The sequence below is a fragment of the Sceloporus undulatus genome, chromosome 4, assembly GCF_019175285.1.
Source record: "Sceloporus undulatus isolate JIND9_A2432 ecotype Alabama chromosome 4, SceUnd_v1.1, whole genome shotgun sequence".
Lineage (NCBI taxonomy): Eukaryota > Metazoa > Chordata > Lepidosauria > Squamata > Phrynosomatidae > Sceloporus > Sceloporus undulatus.
Window position 1 is genome coordinate 55,447,710 of NC_056525.1, and position 27,372 is coordinate 55,475,081.

The 27,372-nt window shown below is 42.5% G+C and overlaps 1 pseudogene; it reads right to left on the bottom strand.

Moving 5' to 3' along the window:
- LOC121928960 overlaps window positions 1–27,372 on the bottom strand; it is a 38,023-nt pseudogene extending 10,651 nt beyond the window's left edge.

Genomic DNA, 27,372 nt, shown 5'->3' on the forward strand with positions numbered 1-27,372 from the left:
AATAATAATAATAATAATAATAATAATAATAATAATAATAATAATAATAAGCCAGCAACTTATATCGACTCAGCCAGGATAATTTACCATGGATTTTTTTTAACAACAACAAGGTAAATGATCTTGGCTGAGTCAATATATGTTGCTGGCTGAAAACTGCAAACAGCACTTAAATTTGGTTTTATGAGTGGATGGGAATCGGTAAAAAGGTCTGCTGGGGAAATTTCCAAGAAGAGTTCTGAGCTAAGTGGGTGGCTAAATGAGGGTCTCCTGCAAGTCTATGCCAGTAACAATAGATGTGAATGAAGAAGGCTAGATTTCTAAAGCAGACATTTGCTTCAAAATAAAGGGGGAATGCTGAATGTATTGTGTGTTTTGTTTAGCATACAGACTCTGCCTCACAATGGTAATGTTATGGGGCATATTTTCAGAGACTTTGGGAGACAGCGTTGAGCAGAATGTTCAACAGAGATAGGCTGAAACAGGTATAAAGCCACAGTATAAGGGATTTTCTAACAATACAGCACCAGCGTTCCTAAGTCCAAACCTTATAGTATTTTGACAAAAGAAGGAGTGTACTGATGCCCTTACTGAGAAGGACAGGTTGGGTAGGAGTGAAATAAGTCTAGTTGGTGGAAAGGGGGGAAGACATTGCCAGAAGGAAACATAGAGAAGGTTATCGCATGGGGGAAAAAATGTTCCCTGATGCGTTCTAACGAGCATGAGCGCAGGCACGCACGGAGCGTGGTGAGAACCTGATGGGCCCCAGAATGCTAGTTTACCGCACGGCGGAACGCCGCTGTCGCCGCCGGCCGTTCCCATTGGGTTCCCAATGTGTTCCAGGAGGCGGCATTCTGGGAACGCTTTTGAAACTGACCCCAGAAATGGCGCTTCCTGGAACACATTGGGAACCCGATGGGAACGCCCGGCGGTGACGGCGGTGTTCCGCCGTGTGGTGTACTAGCGTTCTGGGACCCATCGGGTTCCCATCACACTCCGTGCGTGCCTGCGCTCGTGCTCATTAGAATGCATCGGGGAACATTTCCCCCCCATGCGATAACCTTCCAAGATACATAATTGGAAGAAAAAGCCACAACTTTATTGAATACAGCTGACAAGTAGGGTTGGCCCATATGCATGGGTCTGGATATGGCATCAATCAACCCACCTGTTGCTTGATGAACCATGTTGCCCATCACGGCCAGGCCCTGGGATGACAGAAGGGGTTAACCGACTAATCACATGTCCGCATCTTTGCCCCTTTGTCACCGAGGGACGCTGATCAGGAGATGCCCCCATAATGGCAACACCTTCTCACTCCTAGCACCTCTAAGTCCCTGTGGGACTCCCAGTCCAGTGCTCTGAAGCACTGGAAACCATACCCTCCAGATTCACAGCCCATGCTACCACCCCTGGAAAGTTGTGACAGCAATCACAATCCTCAAACCAAGTAAAGGGTGGGAGCGTGGGGAGAACCAGGCTGGAATGGCAACCGCCCAAGCCACGTTGCCTTAAATAGGCCAAATAACCAATAGGAAGAGGGGAGGGCAGAAGTCCCGCCTTCCCCTGGCCTCCCAATCAATCAGGGAGGCCCCTGACCATGCCTGGGGGAGAGACTTCTGGCTGCAGAGGCTGCTGGTACATGTAGTTTCCCAGCAGCCACCGGATGTCCTGCCCACAAAGGCCCAGAAGACCAATCCTGGCCCAGGAATGGCCCCAGTGCTCAGCCGGAGGAGGAAGCTGCCACAGAGAGGACACCTCCCTTCCCTCGCCAACTGGGTTGGCCTGATGAATCGGGCTGTCCCATTTAGTGGATAGAAAAATGCAGTTACAAGACAATGAATGGATCTGACTGAAAACAAGTCAGATATCTGGACTAGTACTTCATAGCCCATGTCTGGCAAAGTTCCTGGTACTATTACTCTTGAATTACAGCCACTAATTTGCAGTGAGAGGGAGGGGAATGGAAATTGGTTCTTCAAGATTAAATCCCTAAGAAATTCCAGTATCTCTTCTGGAAGGCAAGAACAAGTAATTAAGGATCCATACCTGTGGAAAATGAGTATGTGTTTGAGTGAACTTTCAATCAGTTCAATGAAACTAAGTAGAAAACAAAACAACGAACAATATAATGCACATAGCTAGATTTCAGGGCCTTTGGGTGGAACAGTAAAATATTCCCATTCTCTTAGGGATGAAACAGATGGGCAAAGTAAAGTGTTTTCCAGCTGCTCTGAAGGCAGACTGTTTAGATTAAAGCCATGCCCCGAGTTAAAACCAGAGCAAAAAGAAGATGGGATAGTCTGACTCAAGGCTGAAAATATGCATTTTTACAGCTGCAAATAAACACCATGAAACGAGTACAGGACTTCAGCAATGCAAAGAAATGAAAGTATGACAACTCCAATGGATGTAATTATACAAAGCAGACAGTCCAACAGGGGGGTATGTAGGGAGGCCTCCATGACTGTGCTTTGCCAGTTCATTATTCACACACCAATGTGCCGATGCCTAGTATGGGTGGAGCATCACAAATGTTACTATGTGGCTGATCAAAAGGGCAGTCATGCAATGGGATTGCATCTGAGCAGGATATGAGAGGTACTTGGAGGTCACAGGTGGTGTGTTTGTGTGACAGTGCACATATATGGTGGGGAGGTAACAAAAAAAGTTTTAGCCAGTGGCACAGCTTGATGCTGCACTATGCAGCTGGCCTGTGCTTATTTGGACTGCCTTGGAAGCAGGCTGTGTAGGCTCAACCCACATTTGGAAAATGTGGATTGCCTGCTTGTCTGTTCCAGCCCTTAGAGACAGCCCAGGCTGGAATTAAAGCCAAAACAATTTTAAGTATTTGTTTGCCTCATTTGCATCTTCCCCTTTCTCTGAGGAACTCATGACAACATACATGGAGTTTCTCAGTCTTCTCTCCCTAATGCTGGAAAAATCAAATCCTGCTTAGCTTTATGAAATATAGTTGAAACAACAACCATTACAGCACTCTTCCACATTATTGGGACAGTCTGAAACCAATCTAGTAGAGAAACTGGCTAAAGCCAGATGAGAGAGACTCATCAACAGATTCCTTTGTAAGAACATCTTTCTTTTTTCACAAGAAAACTTGAAGCAGTTGTGACATGTTCAACTACCCTCGGGTTTTAATCCACCCCTCACCTGTCAAATATTCCAAACCATTGGTTCACTGGTGGTAAGCGAGCCCTATCTTGACAAGGGTTAAGTATACTCTCAGTCTGATGCATTCTCTATTTCACCCTAATCAGCACCTACAATTGAAAATGCATTGAATTCCTCTGCCATGCAATTCTTGTCTGGACAATGTCATTTGCACACATTACAAGGCTCAGTCCTTTGGGGAAATGGGGTTATTGTATTGCCAAGGGTTGCAGAGGATGCCAGGAGCTGTATCTAAGAGCCTGGCTGACTTGTTTGCTGACTGAAGATAAATAAATGGTTTTTATATATGACATTGATAGTATCTGTGGCCCCAGGTACACCTGCAATGGACAGAGAATTAGCACTAAAAGCAAGTAAGAATAGTTTACCTGTAGTAGTAGAATAGTTTACCTAAAGTAGGAAAAGCACACATAGGACTACAATGTAAGGAAGTGTCTCATTTAGCTAAATTGAGCTTATTACTTCTGAGAGAAAAATACTTCTGAGCAAAACATACTTAAAATTGCACTGGATTCATGCATGTACCTTTGAACCACAACACAGTACAGTGAGCCCTTGGTATCCACAGGGGATCTATTCCGGATACCCCATGGATGCCAAAATCTATGGATGCTCAAGTCCTATTGACCTCAATGGTGGCGCGGCCATGCAGCCATAGCACCACTGGGGACAATGGCACTTCACTATTCTGGCCACCCAAAGCCTACCTCGCTGCTTCACCGGAGGAGGATGGAGGAAGGAGGAAGAGCAAGACAGAAGTCTTGGCAGGGAAAAGGAGGAGGAGGGGGTGGTGGTGGAGTTGCTCCTGGGCAAGAAGAGGAGGATGGAGGAAGAGGAGGATGAAGGTGCAGTCAGGGTAGAGGAGGAGGGAGGAGGAAGAGGTGGTGGGTGAACAGGAAGAGGAGGAAGAGGCAACCTCTTGCCTTCTGATGCGGTGAAACAGTGAGGTAGGCTTCGGGTGGCCGGGGTGGCAAAGTGCCATTGTCCTCAATCTCCACTCCTGCCTCTTCCTCCTCCATCCTTCTTTTCCTCCTCTGCCACCCCCTCCACCCATGGACTTGCCATCTGTGGATGCTGGAATCCGCAGATGGCAAGTCCACAGATATGGAGGGCCTACTGTACTTTACATGGACAAATCCACATGGACCATGGGTAAAGATTTAAATATCCATTCAACACTTGGACTGCACAAATTTGGCAAAATTAATAATAAATGTTGTTGAATATTGCAGAGTAGCATGTTCCTGCCAGGCCTTTTGTATTACCCAAGTTTAAATCTACATGCATATAAGCCAATTGCCATATTGAAGTGAACAATACTCCTGTTGAAAGGAATGTGTTAGCAACTTCATTTATGATCTCCCATAATTCTGCCATGTGCTCATCTGTCTGGTTTTTAGGGCACATGGTCATCTCAGAAGCACAGTGTACTATGGCACATAATGTCCAATAGTCATAAGAATTAATAGGAAGACTAGTGCCAACACAAAGCAAGCTGGTAATCCAAGGAAGATGTATAACTTCACTATGAAAAAGGAGATGTTTTGGGGTTTTGCTTGTTCTCAGAAATTGTTCAGAAATAGCAATAATGATAGCCTTCACAAATTATACAAGCTTAGGGAAGGGGCAGTGGGGCACCTGGTGTGTGTGTTGCTTGCCTTCAAGTTAATAATAATAATAATAATAATATTAATAGTAATAATAATAATAATACTGTTTATTTATAGCCTGCTTTTCCAAAGGAGATCAAAGCGGGTTGCAACAAGGATATAAAGCATTATACAATTTGGACAACAGTATATAAACATCATAAAAACATTCTAAAATTAAAAACACAATAAAATCACAGAGAATAAAAACCATAGCCAAAAGACAGAACTAGCCGGAAAGCAGCATATATGATGGGGAAAAGATGTCAAGACACATGGGGGAAAGCCTGTTGGAAGAGATAGGTCTTAAGTTTCTTCCTAAACAGGTCAAGGGAGGTAACAGAGTGGAGCTCATCGGAAAGAGAGTTTCAAATCTGCGGGGCCGAGACAGAGCATGCACCACCGTTTCAAGGTCCTCCCGGCCCAGGTAGGGTCGCAGCTGGCGTATCAGCCGAAGCTGGTAACAGGTGCTCCTGACTGTCGCATCCACCTGAGATGTAAGGTGGAGTGATGAGTCCAGAAGCACCCCCAGACTGTGAACTGAGTCCTTCAGGGGGAGCGTGACCCCATTCAGGACAGGTGGGTCAATCTCCTTTCCCGGGCCTGGAGAACCTATCATGAGTACTTCTGTTTTCTCTGGATTCAGACTGAGTCTGTTTCCCCTCATCCAGCCCATTACAAACTCTAGACAGGCATTTAGAGGAGAGATGCTGTCCCTAGTCATTGCATCAGTCGGAGACACAGAGAAACATATTTGGGTGTCATTAGCGTACTGATAACACCGCGCCCCGGGTCTCCGGATGATATCTCCCAGTGGTTTCATGTAAATGTTATATAGCATGGGGGACAAAATTGCTCCTTGAGGGACGCCAGATGTAAGCAACCTCCTATCGGAACAACAGTCCCCCAGCTGCACCATCTGGAATCTACCCGAGAGGTAGGAACGGAACCACTGGAGTGCAGTGCCCCCGATACCTAACTCCCTCAGGCGTTCCAGAAGGATACCATGGTTGATGGTATCAAAAGCCGCTGAGATGTCCAAAAGCACTAACAGGGACACGCTACCCCTGTCCATGCCCAGACGGAGATCATCGACTAGGGCGACCATGGCAGTCTCAATTCCATAGCCTGCCCGGAAGCCAGTTTGAAATGGGTCTAGAAAATCCATTTCATCCAAGATCGCTTGAAGCTGAAGGCAACCGCCCTCTCAATCACCTTCCCTAAAAAAGGCAGCAGCGAGACAGGCCAATAGTTATTTCGAATCAGGGGGTCTAGGGAGGGCTTTTTTAACAAAGGTTTTACAGTGGCCAATTTTAGACTGGATGGAAACCACCCTTCCCTGAAAGATAAATTAATTATACGGCGTAACATAATAGTTACAGCCGTTCCCCCCTGAGCTGCTAGCTATGAAGGACAAGGATCGAGTTGTTGCCAATTTATGGCGACCCTAAGGCAAACCTATCACAGGGGTTTGTTGGCTTGTTTCTTCAAAGGGCATTTACCATTGCCATAATCTGAGGATGAAAAAGTGTGACTTGCCCAAGGTCACCTAATGTGTTTTCATGGTTGAGTGTGGATTCAAACCCTGCTCTCCAGAGTCATAGTCCAATGCTTAATCCCTGCTCATTGTGCTGAAGACCATTTCCTGCAGCTAAAAAACACTTCTGATGTTTAAAATTTGGGCTCTCTTTTCTCTTCTTTACACCCATGTTTTCATGTGCATAAACATAATTGTACACCCCTGCTACCTGACAAAATAACTGATGTGATGGTGTTTACAATGTAGATACCAGATAACTGACTATCACTTCCTGACTTATTCCAATGCGTAGTTGTGTGGTTAACTAAATTTAACAGAAACTGATAGGATGGGTGTGGGGGAATCCAAAAGACACAATGATGAGAAAATCTTTTCTACTCCAGAAGATACTGCATCCAAAAATTTTGTAAGAATCATATAATTTTGGACCACAAGGGACTAATAATAATTCCATTAAATCTCTCACATAATGCAAACCTGATAAAAATCAAGATGCTTTTCCTGAATTAAATTCCAAGCATCTGGCTATGCCACTGTCAATTTTTCATTCGTTTCTGGTGAATAATTAGAAAAATCAGTAAGTGGGAGGTTTCAAGTAGACATGAATGCAAGTTTCACTGAGACAAATGATAATATGGATAGGATTTTTCAGACAGGGCCTCTGTTCTTTGGAATGCTGTTCCACCTAGGGCTGATACAATTCCATCCCAATACAATCATTTCCTGTGTTACATTCTAAACTTGGATAAGTGCAAGGGCCAGGCTGAGAATTCATAGTGGTGCATCTCCAACTGATAGATCTGCAATTCATACTGGTAGATCTGTTACCTCTTTAAAAAAAAACCAGTTGAAGCCTTTGCTTGCATGGTATAGCAAATGGACTACAGTGTAATACTCTCTTCTTTGCCTCTGTGGAAGACTGTTTCTGTGGTATAGAATTGAGGTCAGATAGTCACAATATGAATGGATGCGATCAATGGCATACAAAATGGGGCAGTTTTCCTAAAAGTGGCTGTAATATAGCTTTGTATTTGAACGGGTAGAAAAAAAATTGCCCATACAGCCTGATATTCTGGTTATGGCTATGACTCCAGCTGCATAATCTTCAGCCTACAGCCTCTTCTTTGACAACACACTCCTCTGTTGCACTCCAGACCTAGGTTTCTAGCATGCCAATTACTATATTGGCCCCTTAGTGCTGAGAGCTCAGCAATATGCTGTCTGTCTTATGAGCACAGCTGACATTTTTAATTTAGTCAATTTTCAGCTCTGCTTGTTGCTGTGAGATGTATGTCAAGGCTATTTTCTCCTTTAATATCTGAACACATTGAACTATCTGTTTTATCAAAAGACTGTGACTCTTCCTGCCTGTCTTGTTAGAAGAGATGCTGAAGAATTACATTTCTGGGCTTTTAGTGAGGTTTCCCCCACTGTCTTCCATTTAGTTGGCTTCTATGGGCTTCATGCTAGGTTTTGCTCACTCACCTGATAATGAATCAAGGTGTTTAGTCGCTTCCAGTCACCTTCAATCTTGGTAGTTATGTCTTCATCCTGAAGAACCACACGTGCTATTCGGCCCTGGCGCCACTCTGCAAGGGAAAAAAAAGCATGTAAGACAGTCAGTGTCAAAAGCACAAATATTAGCACTTCTCTGAAATACTGATTTTTAAGGAAGAAATAACAGATTAAAATATTATTCTTCTAATTCCTGAGCAAACCCAATGGCTGATGCTAATGCAGATTGATTCCTTATACATTGGATCCTTGATATCCATGGTCTTGCCCTCCATGGATTTAAGCATCTACGGATGGCAAGCCCTGTTGCTTTCAATGGGGTTGTGTGCACTTCACATGTCACATCTGCTATTGAGGACAATGAGAATCAAGGTCACATATTTTTCCTTATTCGTGTGTCTGTGTATGTGTGGAATGGATCCCCTGTAGATACGAAAGGTGGACAGTAGGTGAGGTGAAACTAATCCCAAGAGTTTGGGGCCATATTGCTTGAGCTGCCTTTTCTAACCTATGCAAAGTGCTTACTAAGGGGGGTCTAGAAGATAAGGCAACCTAATGAGTTAATATCCAAAGGCCACACTGCTTAGGAGTAGTGGAGGAAGGAGGACCTGATATCACATTCACTGAGAACATTGCAAAGGACTGGACCAGCCTTGGGCTACAGTAATAACATCCCTAGAATTATATATATCACAATACAAATAGATACAAGCTCTTTTTGTATAAAATATTGAGTTCCCATGTTACTGCTTTACACAGGAAATGTGCTAAGGAAGAATACTGCAGGTATATAAAACTAAAAAAGTTTGCTCTGGGCATCTAACATTTTATGCTATGCATCTGATGAAATGGATTATACTCCACAAAAAGCCTTGTTATAATAAATTTGTTAGCCTTAAAGGTGGTACATAACTCTATGTCATTTTTGCAGTCAAAAATTATTCTCTTTGACTATGATAAACTTCTGAAAGGCACATGTCAAGGCCATCTGCAAATCTCTCTAAACAAGGATGTTCCTACCCAAGTCCATGTCGACAGCTCGTGGCCTCTGTGAGTATGGGACATTTTTATATACTGCATCCAGAATCTTCTCTTTGACTTGAGTGATGGTGTCACAGTTCAGCACCTTCACAGGAATCTCAGGACTGTTCTCATTGTCAGGATTCACACAATTCAAGATCTATAAAGAAAAATGAATGTGAATATTAAACTGAATTCAGAAAATATCATGAAGGAAACTATCTCTGTGTAGCCATAATACTTTGCATCATAAACTGGATATGTTATTAACAATGTTGTTCCCATAAATATCTCATTCCTGAACCTTAATATATTTTAAAATGGGAGAATAATTTTGGACAACACAGAAAGGATGTAGAGATGCAGACCTGGCAGTATCAGGGGATATTTTCAGAACAGTTCAACACATATACATGCACAAATCTTATAGGTGTGGTTATAACTTACACAAGTGGATAAAGCCTGTAAACATGAATCAACTCACATAAAGAGCCAATAAATCATGGAACCAAAGCAGCCACAGTACTTAAAGTAAAGTTATGAACTAACTGGTACAGCTAAAACTTATTTCCACTAATATTTATTATCCTTTTCAGTGTGTGCATGGGTATGTGTGTCAGTAACAGAGAAGACAGGAGGAGAGCCAGGCAGTAGTATGTAATGATTATAATGTTGGTCAGGGACTTGGCAGATCCATGTTCTAGAATCATAGAATCATAGTGTTGGAAGATACCGCAGTTCAACCCCATGCCATGGAGGAACCTCACAATCAAAGCATTCCTGACAGATGCCATCCAGCCTCTGTTTAACAACCGCCAAGGGAGTGTGTTCCACTTTTGAACAACCCTTACTGCAAGGAAATTCCTCTTAATGTTGAGGTGGAATCTCTTTTCCTGGAGCTTGCATCCATTGTTCCGGGTCCTGTTCTCTGGAGCATCAGAAAACAAGCTTGTTCCCTCCTCAATATGACATCCCTTCAAATATTTAAACAGGGCTATGAGCCTGTCTTTTTCTCACAGGGTTAATTTGAGCATTGGTGGGGGGAAAGAGCCATGTTTGCCACCTTGATTTTAGGAATATAGGGAAATAATTGTAAACCACAACAATACTAATTTGTGGAGCATATCAGAGCCCTATTCTATCACCAATAGGTAGGGCATATCTGGGATTATTGGGACACTCTTTCCACAGGTGGAAATGGAGTGGAACATTGGGCACTGTATACTGATCCAAGGAGGAGGCAACCAGAAAATGTTCCAGGAGTCCTGGTAAATCTGTACTGCATGCCAGCTAATGTAATGGACAGGGAAAGACCTACCAATGAAATTCATGTATCAACTAAAATATTATAAAAAACAATTCTCTATTTTTATTTCTCCCCAGCAAGGCATTCCTGTCGGCTGGGCCCCTCATTGTTTCACAGGAGGCCTCTCTGGCTGTATACATGCTCAGAATTTTCATTATACAATGATTATCTTTGAGAAGTTCCACCATTATACAGAGGGACTCACAGAGGACAAAACATTTCACCTAACTTTCCTGTTTAATCCACGCCCAGCCCTGGTTGACAAGTACTTTGCATGTTCCCCATGACAGCTAATGGCTGTTTAGAGAAGGCACCCACTCACTAGAGTTTTGTACTCAATCTGCTGCCGGATCAACTTGTCCTCACTTAGGGAATAACGGGCCTCCCCTGTAATAGCATCAATTGGCCCTTTCTCCATCTGTTGCTTGATGGCACAGTACAACATGAAGAGTGGCTCTCCAGCACATTCCTGTTGGATGCAGAACACAGGATAATTCCCACATTAATAAAGACAGAAGTTCTCCAAGACAGACAATAGGTGGCAAACATGCTCAGTTTTAAAATGTCTACACAACTCTGCTGATCTTTAATTAATCTACCCTCATAAATGATGTGGGTTGAGCTGAGCTGACACATTTTTGGTACCTACTGATTATGTAATGTGATATAGAAACAGCCACAGTTTCTAGATGGATGTAAGTTTGTTTTTTGCAACATTTTGTGAGGAGAAAAAGCAACATAATAATAATAATAATAATAATAATAATAATAATAATAAGAAGTTCATTTGTATTTTCCTGCTTTTCCCAAAAGATTGAAGTGGGATTACAACCAAAAATCTCCATACAGGTAACCATGTCTAAAATACATATCATAAAAATATCACAAAGTATAAAAATTTCAATTACAGTAATCGCAGGGCAGCGCTCAGTTATGCTGTTATGACCGGAAGTGGGGTTTCCTAAAGTTCTTTATAGAAGGTCAGGTGGGTATGCCCGCCGGAAGAGATCTGTCTTTAGTGCCTTCTTAAAGGAATCTAGGGTTGGGATGAGACGGATCTCCTCCGGCAGATTGTTCCATAACCTGGGGGCCATAGCTGTATATGCTCTTTTGGAAGTAACTGTTAGTCTGACCTTTGGGTAGTCTAACAGATTCTTCCCTGTTGTCCTGAGGGTGTGGGGCAGATTGTGTAGGGAGAGGCGTTTCCTCAAGTAACTCGGGCCCAAGCCATGTAGGACTTTAAAGGTAACAACCAACACTTTGTATTGCGCCCGGAAGCAAATTGGCAGCCAGTGTAAGGATTTTAGGACAGGTGTTATATGATCTGACCTGGAAGTTCCAGTGATCAGTCTGGCTGCTTCATTTTGAATTAATTGAAGCTTCCGAACCTGGTACAAAGGTAGCCCCATGTAGAGCGCATTACAGAAGTATATGTGAGAGATTACCAGTGCGTGTACCACCATTTCAAGGTCCTTTCGGTCCAGGTAGGGACGCAGTTGGCATATCAGCTTAAGCTGGTACCAAGCACTCCTGACCATTGCATCCACTTGAGATGATAACTATAGGGATGAGTCCAGGAGTACTCCCAAGCTGCGAACTTTGTCCTTAGGGGTAAGCGTGACCCCATCCAGGACTGGGTGACAAATCTCCATCCCTGGACTTGGGGTGCCTATCATGAGTACCTCTGTTTTTACTGGATTCAGCCTGAGTTTGTTTTCCCTCATCCAGCCCATTACTGACCCCAGGCAGGCATCCAGAGGAGAGATGCCAACCTTAGTCACTGTATCAGTTGGAGACATAGAGAGATAGATCTGGGTGTCATCAGCATACTGATAACACTGTGCTCTATGACTCTGGTGATCTCTCCCAGCAGCTTCATGTAAATGTTAAATAGCATGGGGGACAGAATGGCACCTTGAGGGACACCAGATGTCATATCTCTCTTTGAGGAGCAGCTGTCTCCCAGCATCACCATCTGGAATGTGCCTGAGAGGTAGGAACGAACCACTGTAGCGCAGTGCCCCCGATACTGTACCTAACTCCCTCAGGCATTCCAGAAGGATACCGTGGTCAATGGTATCGAAGGCCGCTGAGATGTCCAAGAGCACCAACTGGGTCACACTTCCCCTGTCGATGCCCAGATGGAGATCATCGACTAAGACAACCATGGCCGTCTCCATATCTCGCTCTGAAGCCAGTTTGAAATGGGTCCAGATAATCAGCTTCGTCCAAGACTGCTTGGAGTTGGACGGTGACTGCCCTCTTGATCACCTTGCCCAAGAATGGTAAAAGGGAGACAGGTCTGTAATTGTTTCTCAACTGGGGATCTAGGGAGAGCTTTTTCAATATCAGTTTCACTATAGCTTGTTTTAGTGAAGATGGAAATATCCCATCCTGAAAGGATGTATTTATTATGAGTTGTAATGACATTTTCATTGCATCACCTCCCTGAACGGTCAGCCAGTTAAAATGCAACATAACATGGCATTAAATATGAAACATTTACAGAGACTGTATTCCTCTAAACAACTATGAAAATCAAGAAAAAATAAGCCATTATAGCAAATAGAGAATCTTTGATTTTTCTGTTTTCTTTGCTGCTCACATTTAAACAACCCCAAAGCTGTGATACACTGTATTCTGTGATATTACAAATATTCACCATTTCCTTCTGAACTCTCTGAATATAACACTGGTTACAGTTAGGTGGCTAATGTGATTGCTGCATTCTTCTTCTTGATCTTCTTCTTTTACTTGTCATTCTTCTTCCATATCTATAAAACTCTCTTGACAAAATTATTTATCGATCTAAGAACTCAGAACACGTTATAACCCCTCCAAAGCCCTCCACTGCCTTCCTGTCTTATTCCATATCTAGCGTAAGCTATTTGTCCTCCCCTTTAAAGGTTTCCATGGCCTTGCCCCATCCTACTATAGGCCTTTCTTCCTTGTTCTCTTCCTTTCCATAAATTTTCCACCTTCAGACCACCATCACCTAACAAAAGGTCTTTTGTCTTTCAACATGACCCCACACATTTTCTCTTGTTTCCTGTGCATGCATAGAGCCCCTTTTCTAATCATGTATGTCTGCTGCATCAGCACACTCCTCAAAATTTGTCTTTTTCACAAGGCCTTTGGTTTTCCCCCTTAATCCATGTTTCAGATTTCAATCATATTGCACTTTTTCATATTTATCCTTTCCTACTGTTGTCTTCTTTTTTCTGTTTACCACATTTTTTAAAGTTTAGATTGTGTGCTCCTTGAAGACAGACTATTGTCTATTTTTACACCTGGGGAGCTCTGAAAAGCATAATGTACAGTGAAGTGGCCACATAAACAATAATTACAACACATATTATAGAAAGGGTATAAAAGTCTTTTAGCATTGTAGAATGCCACAAAATCAAATGGGTTGACACTAGGGTTCTCAGCTCAGGATTGTCCCAGGCCTTGAGATTTCTAGGCCAAAATCTGAGTCCTAGGTATGACCTCCTGTTATATCATTAATAATTATGCATTAAGTACCAACCACAGTCATTCACAGATTTTCATTCAGAGAAAGTACAAAAGAAAGAGACTGAGAACAAGAGAAATTGAACACATTTTCCTGTTTGGAAATTGTGACAGAAATCTTTCCAGAACAAAGTGAAATGAAGAGATCATACCTCCTCACATCCTTAAGTAGATGGAACAAGGAACAGTTAATCTAGCCTACTCGCTCCTAGTCAAAAGGTGGATGAAGAACAGAACAGAGGGTAAGCACTGGGACCACAATGATTAAGAAGGGAGGAGGATGCAGAATAAATAAAAACACAAACTTCCTGGAGAGTCTTTGTGAGTTGCAATAACCAATCCATTAAGCCTTGCAAACACTACTAGAGTGGCATGCTGCTGGTCTACTAGTGGAGTTTGCACAGAGATGAGGCCATCCAAACTGGTGAATTTACAGACCTTACCGTATTACCCCCTGGGACATTATGAGGGCGTGATGAAAGGGAGTGGAATGAGAATGGGTGCTATCACCCATTCTACCGCACAGCAGAACGCTGCCGCCGCTGCTGGAAGTTCCTATTGTGTTCCGGACCCGTCCCAGAGGAGGCGATTTTCAGGAACTGTTTAGAAGCGTTCCTGAAAATCGCCTCTTCTGGGATGGATCCAGAACACAATAGGAACTTCGGGTGTTGATGTTCTGCTGTGCAGTAGAACGGGTGATAGCACCCATTCTGTTCTCATCCCACTCTCTTTCATCACGCCCCCATCATGTCCCAGGGGGCAATGCGGTAAAGTTCTACATCTGTTTCTTCTGCCTGGAAACGGCCATGAAAACCAGAGACTTAGGACTGGGCCCTGAGATCTGCCAACCCTAACTGACACATATCTTCCAAAATTTCAAAAATGAAAAGTAGGACATGTGTGGGCTAGCAACATCAGAGTGTGATCAAGATGGCAAAAGTTATTAATGAGGAAGAACATGTGTTAGGAGAGGTTGCAGTAGTTTGCTTTTCTCTGAGCTTGCTGAAAAGGGCAAGACTGTTCTTTCTTGTACTTTCCCTCCTGCTGAATTAATTCAGTGCAAACTACTTTTTTTTACTTTGAACTCAGTTTGCAGCAATCGAAGTAATTTGAGGATAAAGGGGGGCAGGGTTCACCGCCTTCAGAGCCCTTGTGGGCTGGGAGGTGATACAAATTTATAACAAACAAACAAACAGATAAATGAGACATTATAAAAGAAGCTTAAAATGGGACCTGAGAAGACTGAAACTGTCCCTGCCAAATTGGGACAACTGTTGACAATTAGAATGGGCATTTGTATTCTCCATCCATCTGAATTAACCATAGAACTGCACCCAACTGTTAGTCTCAACTACAGTAGACCCACTGATTCAACCGTTATGTAAATTGTACTGATTCAGTGGATCCACCTAAGTGAGACTAACAATTTGACTGAGGTCATAAACAACACCTTATGTCCAAATGAAAGAGAAATATTTAGCTGTGCAGAATGCATTGCAAAGTACATGAGGTATGAATTTAACTCAGCAGGCTTGGGAAAACTACTATACTATTTTTCCTCTTCTCTTGTCCACTTGTAATCTTTTATATCTGTTTCCCTTGATGCTGCTTTGTTTACTACTGTATGAAATTTACTACTGTCTGAAATTTTAGATTTATAATGTAATCTAGAAGACCAAATGCTAATGGAATAATTGTTCAGTAATCTTAAATCATCCTAGTTCCTCATAAGGAAGTCCTGACAGAGTATTAATATTATTTTACAGAATTCTGACCACCACCATCAATAAGCCAGAATCCATGGCTGCAGAACAGTCAGGAGAGACTCACACTTCAAAATCTCAGACAGGCAAAAAACTAAAGCTGCATCTGTTCACACTGTTGTGATCTGGCCTCTCTTCATACTCCCCTGGCCAGTAGTGTTCCTGCACTGGGTGGGACTTCTGTGGCTGAGGCTTCTTGGGACAGTGCATACTCCCTCTTGCCTGCAGGTGCAAAGGAGTGGTGCCCATGGGGGGGAAGGAGAGGCAGATGCGTGCGGGGCACCAGGAGGTGCATGGGGGGAGGGTGAGATGAATGTGGCATGTGCATGGGACAAGGAGTGGTGTATGCACACCCAGAGAGTGTGAGATAGTGCAGAAGGACCTGACTGGGTCTCACCCCACCCCCTTTCTGGAGTGCCACTGGTGCGGTCTACACACTCCGCATCCCCCCAGTGACACTACTTCCCCTGGCTGATATTCCTTATCTGTTGATTTGGCTTGCAGCGGCAATTTAATAAGTCAAAACAGAGTTCAAACCAGAACCCAGGAACATGGAACAAAGGAAATGGGCTGAGGGATGAAGTAAGTGGTTGGCCCTTTACCTTTAGGAATTTATGGAGAAGAAAAGCAAACCAATTAGTCAGCATCTTCTCAGCCACTGATTCAGTCCTGCAAAGAGATTAAAATGTGTTTTAGAGATTAAGTCAGCATTAAGCATATCAGAGATTTACTCTCTCCTCAGTTTTCACTACAGATTGGTTCAAATCAGTAAAAACAATGTGAACAAGGAGTAAAAATAGAGGTTTATTTCTGCAGCAGGAAAAGGTACATACGTTGTGAAGTCCAAGAACAACAAATATAAAAGATGAGAGCAATTCTAAAATAATCATCCCACACTGACTAGTTTAATGTCTCTATCTTGCATAAATTCATAAAAAATATCTGATTGCCAAGAGTTTGTACCTTTCACATTGGTTGTCAGGGCACAATGCAATGCTAAATAAGTATAACATGAAGAAAAGTAAGATGACATGGCATTCCATCATACATCAAATGTTTGTACATCTTTTGTCTTTTTATCAACCAACAACAACAACAACAACAACAACAAAAATCAAACCACAGTTTGGCTTCTTGAGACAACCAACAAGAACTAGAGCAGCAGACAATGTACTAAGAGAACGCCATCTGTTTCACAAAAATAGTTTACACAAAAATAAATATATCCCCCACCAGGTAGAGTCATAGAATCATAGAATTGGAAGAGACCTCAAGGCACAACCAGTCCATCCACCTTTCATGTAGGAACACACAATCAGAGGACCATCGACTGATGGCCATCCAGCCTCTGTTTGAAAACCTCGAAAGAAGGAGATTCTACTACATTCTGAGGGATTGTGTTCTACTGTCAAACAACTCTTACTGTCAGGAAGTTCTTCCTAATATTGAGGCGGAATCTCTTTTTCTGTAGTTTGCACCCACTGCTCCATGTCCTAGTCTCTGGAGAAGCAGAAAACAAGCTTCCTCCATCCTCAATATGGCATCTCTTCAAATATGTAAACAAGGCTATCATATCACCTCTTAACTTTCTCTTCTCCAAGCTAAACATACTTAGCTCCCTAAATTGCTTCTGACAGGGCATGGTTTCTAAACTTTCACCATTTTGGTCATCCTCCTTTGGACACACTCCAGCTTGTCAACATCCTAATTGAATTGTGGTGCCCAGAACTGGATGTAGTAATGTGAGGGCAAAACCAAATGTGAGCTACAATGGGAATCTTATTGCAAAACCTATAGCATATCTATAACATATGTGCTATTCCCTAGCAAGATGCACATTTCAGGCCAAAATCCAATCACTAATCACTGCCAAAATAGATCCACTACATCAATAGCTGAACTGTACAGCAACACATAGTCCCTCTGCTTCAATAGCATTTCTGTAGTTTGCACAGGATTGCACCATCAGTCAGTGAATCAGCTGGACATGCTTATATAGCATGTTCTTATATAAGCTAGTGCCTTGCTGCTGTCCAGAAGATAGCCTAGTTGAGTGTGCTACTATTGGCTTCTTGGATGGTTAGCTAATGTCTGAAAATCTGATAAAGCCCTGCATCATGTTATAAATAGGAAAATAGTATGTTTCCTGTTTCCAGCAGTTCCTCAAAATCTGCTGTGTGATCTCCAAGTTTCTCCCTCCTCCTCCCACTTTCCCCCTTTCCCCTCAGCTTACTTTAACTAATGCAAACTGAGTTCAAAGTGCAAAAGTAGTTTGCACTGTTAATTCAGTGTAAGCAGCAGACAGGAGGGGGCAGAATCTTACCCCTCCTGGTAGGCTCAAACAAAAGCAAGGTGTTGTAGCCTCTCCTTGCTTGTTTATCCTCATTGATAACTTCTGCCATCTTCATCACACTCTAATGTTGCTTGGCCACATGTGCCCTGGTTTTTATCCATGAAATGATGGAGGGTATGTTATTTTGTGTGCATGGGAGCAGGGAAGCTTGCAGTTTTAATCTAATTTTAACTGGACGAGTGACAACATGTACATCTAATACCTGATATATAAAAAGTAAAGATAAAGGTAGTCCCTTGACATGAATGTCTAGTTGTAGCCAACTGTAGGGGGCGGTGGTCATCTCCGTTACTAAGCTGAAGAGCTAATGTTGTCGAGGACTGATCTGATGGCCATGTGGCCAGCATGACTGCAACAAATGCTATTACCTTCCCACTGAGAAGTGGTACCTATTTATCTACTTGCAATGTCATGCTTTCAAACTGCTAGGTTGGCAGAAGCTGGGACTAGTGACAGGAGCTCATCCTGTCATGCGGCACTCAGGCCTCAAACTGCCAGCCTTCCAGTCTTCCAATTGTCAGAATTGGTGTCTTAACCGCTAAGCCACCACAACCCTACTGATATATACACAGTTCAATTCCTCTTACTAATATTTGGATATGGAAAAACTGTATACCAAAGAATGATAAGCCTCAGGGCATTTTGTGAATCTGGAATGATTTTTCTTAAGGGCTAATGCTTAAAATAGATGTGTGTGTGTATATTCATTCACTATTCAGTATCAAAAATGATGCAAAGAATATTCATAATGGTTTTCTACTCTTGATGAGAAAGCACTTTTCCACACAATGAAGAAATGGTTAATCCCAAAAAGTGCTTCCAGAGTTCTAGTATTTTTTTAAAAAAAAATCTTATGTGCTATAAACCGTACGGTTGGCACAAAATGCAATATTTTTGTAGAGACAACAGCATGTTTTGTGCACAACATATTTTCATATAAACTGGAGTGTGTGTGTGTGTGTGTGTGTGTGTGTGTGTGTGTTACCAAACAAAATTTTCATAATAAATCCTGAAAAGTGAAAAATGTACCCAGAAGCAAGAAAACTTTTGAAATTTGGTGATGGAAAAAGAAAGCAATGATTAATATCCCTAGTAGCAAGCAGCAGCTATTATGTTCCAGGGGCTCAATCTACAGCAAGCCAGACTCAGATTCCTGTTCAGCTGAGTTGCCTTTGGACAAATTTTCTCAAGCTACCCACAAGGGTTGCTGTAATGCTAAAATGCCACAATGAGTTCCTTGGGAGACAAACAGAATATATCATCATAATAATTGTTAGGAAATGTCTATTTCCTGCCCTCTCAGAGTCTCTGAAAGTGTAGCTGCAATGTATTCTAAAAAGGACAAAATAGTTTTAATGCTATAGCTAGTGAATGCTGGATGGACACACTCTTGATTTTTGATCAACTAGAATTAGGAAGTCAATCTGGTGCTTTTGGCCCCTGCCCTGCTCCTCACACATTTTCAAGGAAAGAAGCAAATGTGATTGTTCATGAACTGAAAGTAACAAAGCCCAGCTGACAGCCCATCACCAGCCCCTCTGAAGGGGGGGATGCTTGGTGGAGCTGTAACTCCCCACACGTGGTGCAAATTATACCCTGTGGTTCAGTAAATCACTGGAATTTGTGGCTGGTGGCAATCAAGGACAGCAGAGTGACAATGGTAGAGGAAATTACGGCTTTTCTCAAGGGCCACACCCAGAGCCAGCTCCCCCATTGTACCCAAGATTATCTCTAATTTAAATACAATGGTTCATAATCATAGTTTTTAATGCTTGCTCTGCTGGATTGTTGATTTCTCCCTAAGAGGGACAAAGCTTCATTCCCAGGAAGTGAGGAAGATTTTGAAAAATATATCAATGAAAGGCGTACAGCTCTTGTTCGTATTCAGTGCTAAGACAGGGTGTTCATGTGCTCACAGAGCAGCTGCAGCATTGAGCCAGCCAAAAACAAATGAACCTTTCACAAGGTCCACTGATGATATTCTCTATACTGTAACTTCTATAGACTTTCTCCCAAAGAAGACTGGTCAGCAGCAGTGGTTTCCCCATTTCTTTCTTCCACCACATTAGCCCATCCCGCATCATTCAGCTGCACACTGTTTTGAGATGCACACTGAAATGGTATGTTAGGACACATTTTTCTCAAATGACAAGAAAGGATGCAGTGATGTACTAGGAATCCTTTCTGTTAGATTAACTGGTCACCAGAGATCCAAACCACCAATCTCTTTTCCCAAGCTGATTTTATATAATTTACAACAATTGATATAGGCATTTTTTCAAGCTGTTTCATGTAAAGTTCCTTGTTACATGGCTGAATATTTGAAGGAGACTATTTATTTAGAGAATATTTAGAAACGTGTCTTATTTATTTTAGAAAATGTTAACACGCTTTTAAAAATTGGGAAAGCAGTTTGCAAAAATAAAATACAGCACAATAAACTAGTAAAAGACAACAATAACATGGTAAAATAAATAATTTAAAAAGCCAGGGGGATGCTGGCAGTGCTATCAGATAGGGAAAGGTTTCATTAGACATGTTTTCACTTGCTGACTGAAGCATTTCGCATTACGAGCCAGCCTGGAGACTTTTAGTCTACACAATTATAGTGTAGGTGTCTCTACTTTGGTATCTGCCTACCTATATCATAAGATTATTTTTAGGAGTCCTTTCATATTACAGTAACAGCACTATACATCCTCTTTAACTGCCATGGCTGTGTCCTATAGAATCCTGGGGTTGTACTTTGGGGATGCACTAAAGCTCTCTGGTGAAGATTCTAAATAACCTTCCCTACATAGCAAATCCCAGGATTCCACAGGATGAAATTGTGGCACTTAAGGTGGATTCATAGCACTATAATTGTGTACTGTAAAAGGACCCTTGGTCTTAAGAGGAAGATTATTCAACTGTATACATATCACAGTGGAGAAGGACCACTTCCACAACCAAACAAGCATCAAAAGGCCATGATACAACAATCAAGCCAAATTCACCATGATTGTAAAGAGTGTAAAAGTCAGAGAGGTTTATAAAGTGAAAATACCTGGGATTTTATCAGATAAGGGAAATTGGAAGTATAATCCAATGGCAATCCGAACGCAATCATGGGGTTTCATGTTATTGCGTGATAGACTACCACATGCAATGTCGGACAATGGGAAGTCAGTCTGAATGCAATCATGGGGTTTCACGTTATTGTGTGATAGACTACCACATGCAATTTCGGGAAATGGCAAGCTATTTTCGGGCAATGGGAAGTCAGTTCGAACGCAATTTGAATTCACATAAATTTGCTGAACTAGCGAATTCACATGAATGCGTTCTGGTCCCACTTTCTTTTCATTCGAAATTAAGAGAAATTCCTCCTGTGTGCTAAACTCCTTGGTTTCATATTGATTTGCTGATTTAGCAGGGAAAGTTCTGGTTAATTCTCTCTTTCTGCACTTTTTCAGGTGCTCTTAAACTGCCTTTCTCCCAAATCCCCTTTCATCTTCTGTTTACTTAAATCAGTGCAAAGTGAGCTCAAACTGCAAAAGTAGTTTGTTCTCAATTAGCTTAGTTGTGGGAGAGGAAGGATGAAGGTGGAATCTTGCTCATCTCAATAGGCTCCAGCAAAACCAAACTGCTGCAGACTCTCCTAGGCCTGGTCCAGATGGGCCCTTTAGCATGTCCTGCTGACGTGTTAGGGTTGCCTCGGGGTGCTGCTTACAGACACCCCGCAACCCTAGCACGTATTACGTGTGTCAAAATGGCGGCACCCTGTACAGATGGGTGTCACCATTTTGACGTCATAATGGCACTGCGAGAAGAACCAGCTTTTTGATTACTGATAGTAGGAACTAATTGATATTGGGCTATGCTGAGAGAAATTGAAGGATGGGAACTATGTGGGGTGATCAAACCACAGCGTAGCTTAGAAGGGTTAATAAGAAGTAGCATTTATTCATAAGGCAGTCAAAAGTGCAAGGAGAGAACCCGAGAGAAGAGCAAAACAAACTTGAAAGCCTGTTCTCTGTGTGAAGATCAAACATTTTAGACAGAAGGCTACAAATAAGGTCGGTTCCAACTGTGGATCAGCCATACTCCTTGAGTTTTATTTAATATGCAAACTATTGTGAGGTGGAACATTTTGTTCTAAGTAATAATGCATGAGCAGCCACAAAGAGAAAGATTATTTTATTTTTTTTGAGATCTCACATGGAAAGCTTTTTGGTGGCACTCTCTTTCCTCCCTTGTCTCTCATCTTACACTCCTTTTTGGGAATCTGGGGGAAAGTGATATATAATGTAAATTGCCATGCGCTCTCATAGAACCAAGAATCAGACAGGCGGTTCAGAGCACAGACAGCCCCAAGAAAAGATAAAAATACATATGTGTTTTTCCAGGAGCTTCCTAAACCCCTTTGTTGGATCTAGTTTTATTCCCCTTGCATCTATCCAGCCGAAGGGTTGGTTTTCTGGCGTCAGGCCTCCCTGTTTTCTCTCTCTCTCTCTCTTCTCTCTGGAAAGCTGGCTCATCTCTGGAGTGTGCTTTGCCCTCATTATGTGGTCCATATGAAAGATTTTCACTGAGTTGGGGTGGTTCCCTGCTGCTTATCTTTGGGAGTCTTATTAATATTTTTAGAGGCAAATCTATAGCAGTCTTTTCAGCATCTCTGGAGCAAAAGCTACCTGCTGTGGAGCTCAATGCTGTGTCGTTGAAGGAGCTATTTTGCAGATCAGAAAGCTCTCTTTAGCAGAGGAAAGATATGCAGAGGTCCTTGGGAACGCGGCAGGACGTGTTAAGATGCGACTATGGGACCCCGTGCAGGCACAATTTCAGAGAGGTTAACCACAACGATATGTGGGTGGGCAAAATGATACACAGTGGATTAAAACAGCCACAAGAACTGAGTGGAAAGGAGGGGCTGTGTGTTGATGATGGTTATATTACCGTGCGTGCATAGAGAAAGAGACCAAAATTTGAGTGGTTGCTTTTTAAAAGTTATTGATGATAATAAGACACAAACATGTTTCTCTGGCCTATCGTTCTATTCAGAGGTCTGCCTTCCTCAGAGATCAGCTAAACTACTCAAGAAGCTTGTGTTACCCACCAAATTTTTATTAGTAGTAGTATCACATTCTTTTCCCAGAACTGGACTCAGGGTGGCTGTTTATTATATTTTGGATGGTTGACACTCTTCCCCCACCAACCAAACAAACATGCTTGTTTTGAACTTCTTTACAAAGCAGTTGCTTTTGCAGAGTGGGGGAGGGGATGTAGCAGAAAGGTTCCATTAATTCACAAAAATATCTTTCATGGGTTGATGGGTTGCTATAATGATCAGTTCTACTTGCTATCCAATATGCGATGAAACTATGGGGCTGGACAGAGTGGCAGCATCCAGCCACCCCTTTAATGGCTGGATTGGTGCCACAGCAGCCGCATTCTAGATACAGTGCCAGAGCCGTGCCATTTGTGCCGCGTGCCATCATGATGTGATGGGGTGTAGTTTGGCGTCCAGCCTGTGGATGCTACCCTGGCACCAAATGCCAGTTTGTAGAAGCCCTCTGTTTCACTAAATAAGCCTCATTGGCCACAAGCAGGTATTATTCTGAGTAAAGTTAAATAGACCAAGATGCATAGACTATAGTTTAAGTAAAGACAGACACTGATTTTAGAATTATCAATCTAAAAGGACAAGAGATTCATGTTGAATACAAAATGGGAAAAAGAGTCAGTGCTGAATCTGCACCTGCATGGGAACCTGCCAATATTGTCTTTAAATCCTGCTGAAAAGCAGGATGTTTGGGGGATTTTTTTTTATTTAAAAGCCAAGTATATTGAATAGATTGGTCTTTAATATGTCTTTCAACTCCTGCTGAAAAGCAGATTATTTTTACTCTTTTTAAAAAAAGAATAGCCACAGTATTGTTGATTAGTCTGGCCAGGTGACAACCGGGGCGAAGGAAATTAGCTTCTGAGAATAGTGTAACATTGCTATTGTTTTCCTCCTCCTTCTTTTGAGGCAGTGTGAAGAGAGTTCACTACCAATGGTAAAGCTTCTTCCCACGTCTCAAGTCATACAGATTTTGCTCATTTTCAGGCCTGTTCATCCACTCGCAGAAGGCATAGTGTGTTGAAACTCTGACTTGGCTTGGGATCGGCTTAACCCTTGCCCCACACCACGATTGGGGGAGAAAATCCCAACTCCCCTGTACATAGTTGGACTTGGAGGATTTCTGACAGAAGGTGACCAAACCCAGTCTGGCAACAAAAGCACATACATCCCCAGCGCGAGAAAAGTCTTGGCAAGGAAATAAGGCAGGTAGCAGGCTCAGGTGGTTTCCTGAAGTGAGTTGAGGAGGATGCAAAAGCAGAAATGCAGGCATTTTTAGTCTTTATTTTTACAATGTCTCCTCTCCCATAGGGGACCCAAACAGCTCACACTTCAATTAAATCATATTAAAACATTTAATTTTAAATATTTTAAAAGCCAGTAAAATGAGCACTGACAATGGAAGAATGAATTGTTAAGGTGTGGGTTAGCCCAAATGATCAATTTAATGTGCATTCTAAAGAATAAATCAACTGAGAAGTTTTGAAGATTGAAACTGTTTATGTGGACTTTTGGAGCAATAAGAAATCCAATGATGCAATATCTGTGGCCATTAATATTTTAGTAGGATTATTTGTTGGAACTGTAAGGTAAAATAATATTTTTTAATCTTTTTATTTTCATTTCTATCACAGTCAGGATGGGTGTATGTGAGAAAGCCCTACTATTATTAGTTGTATGTCTTTTCCCCCCTCCCTCTTGTATTTTCTCTTTCTTTTCTTTCTTTTCTTTCTTCTTCTCCCCCCCCCCTTACTCAGGTTCTCTTATCTTTATGTATATCATATTTGTTGAAAAATTAGATTGTTATTAAAAATTTTAAAAAGTATCTTTCAAAGCAGTTGAAATTAATTATAATACAAATGCAAATTACAACACCTCAATAAAAGATTTCTACAACCGACAGTTTAAAACCCAAAGGCCTGAGTAAACAGGTAGTGCCATGTTTTTTTTTTTTAAAAAACTGCTTAGTACTTTGGGATTTTCCCAAAAATTAAATGGTGTGCTGTGTGCAAGAGACTGAATCATGGTCATGGTCAGGCCAAGAGTTTAAGTGACTCTTGCCCCTCACTAAGGTAAATGGACCAATGTGTCCCCAGTGAGACATTCTGACATGACACAGCTACCAAGAATGTTCAGTAACCACCCATTTACATCCGATTACAACTCAGCCAGATACATTCAAACATAATGCAAGAGGTGCCACATAAGAAATATGGGGGGGGGGCTCCTGTATACTGGAAAAGCCAGTGTGGTGTGTGGTTTGAATCTTGGACTCAACCCTTGAGATCAGGGTTCAAATCAGTGCTGACAATGAAAAACTCGCTAGGTAACTTTACCCAGTTACCTTTCTCAGCCTCAGAATGGCAGCATAGCAAATACCCTTTGAACAAAATTTCTAAGAAAATTTCATGAGGTCAGTTTAGGGTCACACTAACCTGACCATAAGTCAAGAAATGACTTGAGGACAAAATGACAACATCCTGTATACTGGGAGGGGGAGAAGATGAACCATATCTATGTTCAATAGTATGGGAGGGAGAGAAGGTTGAGCCATAACTATGTCATATTGATGAGATCAAGTGAGACCTTCCCTAGACCCCTGGGATATGAAGAATTATAGGCCGGTGTATTGTGCCATTTTTGAGCAAGGTGATCGAGGAGGGCGGTTGCCCTTCAGCTCCAAGCTGTTGTGATGAAACCGTTATCTAGACCCATTTCAACTGGTTTAGGAAAGGTTTGGGGTTGAGACTGCCCTGGTTGCTTGACCGACGATCTGCGTCTGAGCATTGACAGGGGGAGTGTGACCCTGTTGGTGCTCTTAGACCTCTCAGCGGTTTGATACTATAGATCACGGCATCCTCTTGGACCGCCGGGGGGTTAGGTATCGGGGGCACGTCTCTGCAGTGGTTCAGGTCCTTCCTTCTCGGGCAGGTCTCAAAGGGTGCTACTCGGGACTGTAGCTCCAGTAAGAGGGTACCTCACTTGTGGGGTTCCTCAGGGGGCTATTTTGTCCCCGATGTTATTAACCATTTATGAACGCCGTGGTGAGATAATACGAGTCATGGTGCTGGGTGTTACGTACGCTGATGACACCCAAATCTATTTCTCTGTATCTCGTTCGGCCCTCAAATTCCGATGGCATCCTCTCTCTCCAATGAATGTCTTCAGGCGGTAATGGGCTGGTGAGGAAAAACAGATTGGAACTGAATCCAGACAAGACGAGGTGCTCTGGTAGCGGCCCCGAAACCAAGAATTGGGTTGCAACCTCCAGTCCTGGATGGGGTCACACTCTCCTCCAGGACTGTGTTCGCAGTCTGGGGGTGCTCCTTGACTCGTGCTTCTGATTAAATCAGGTAAATGCGACGTCAGGAGTGCCTGTTATCAGCTTCGGTGATACGCCAGGCACCCCTTTTTGGAAGTAAGGGATCTCGAGACGGTGTGCAGCGCTGGTAACCTCACGCCTTGACTTCTGTAATGCACTCTACATGGGGTACCCCTGTGCTTGACTCGGAATTACAGTGGTTCAAATATGGCAGCCAGGCTTGTCTCAGGAACATCAGGAGGGACCACATTCTCCGGTTTTGGTCCCTCCACTGGCTGCCTATCAGTTCCGGGCCAGTCAAGTGTGGTTTCACCTTTAAAGCCCTAAATGGCTTGGGTCCAAGCTATCTTAGGGACCGCCCTCCTCCGTACAATCCTCCCCGCGCTCTCGGTCCTCTGGGAGGGACTCTACTACGCCTTTAAAATCTAGCTTGCGCGACCTCCCAGAGGGCGTTCTCTGCTGTCGCCCCCAAACTCTGGAACGACCTGCCGATGAGATCCGTCAGATAACATCATTAGACAGCTTTAAAAAAGCGGTCAAGACGGATCTTCTTCCGGCAGGCCTTCCAGTTAACCACCGGCCCAGGTTCCTGATCCCCTCATTCCTCCCGTGGCCCCCTCTAGTGATGGTTGAGGATCAACAGGGGATATCAGGGTTTTTAGTTTTAATTGTTGTTTTAGCGCTTGACATTGTGTTTTAATATGTTATACTGTTTATACTGTCTTAGGGGGGGGGATAAAGTGTTTTTATTGTCATATTTTATATTTTACTGTTGTTAACCCGGATGGTTTGCCAGGGGCGGTATACAAATAAATATTTATTATTATTATTATATTTTATTATTATATTATTTTATTATGAAAGCTTGAAAATTAAAACTTGTCACTTTTTCCTTGCACAGTCTAACGTATTGTATGTGTAAACCCCGCTCCGAGCTCACTTTGTCATCATCAATAAGTTTTCAGCAAGTCACACATTACATTATAGCAGGTCTGCAGACTTGCAATATTAAAAACACCTTTTTTGTGGTTCAGAGTCAGCAAGTGTGACCGCATGTTCTGCAAAGATGAACAGCTAGAGTCTGTCACATACCTGCAT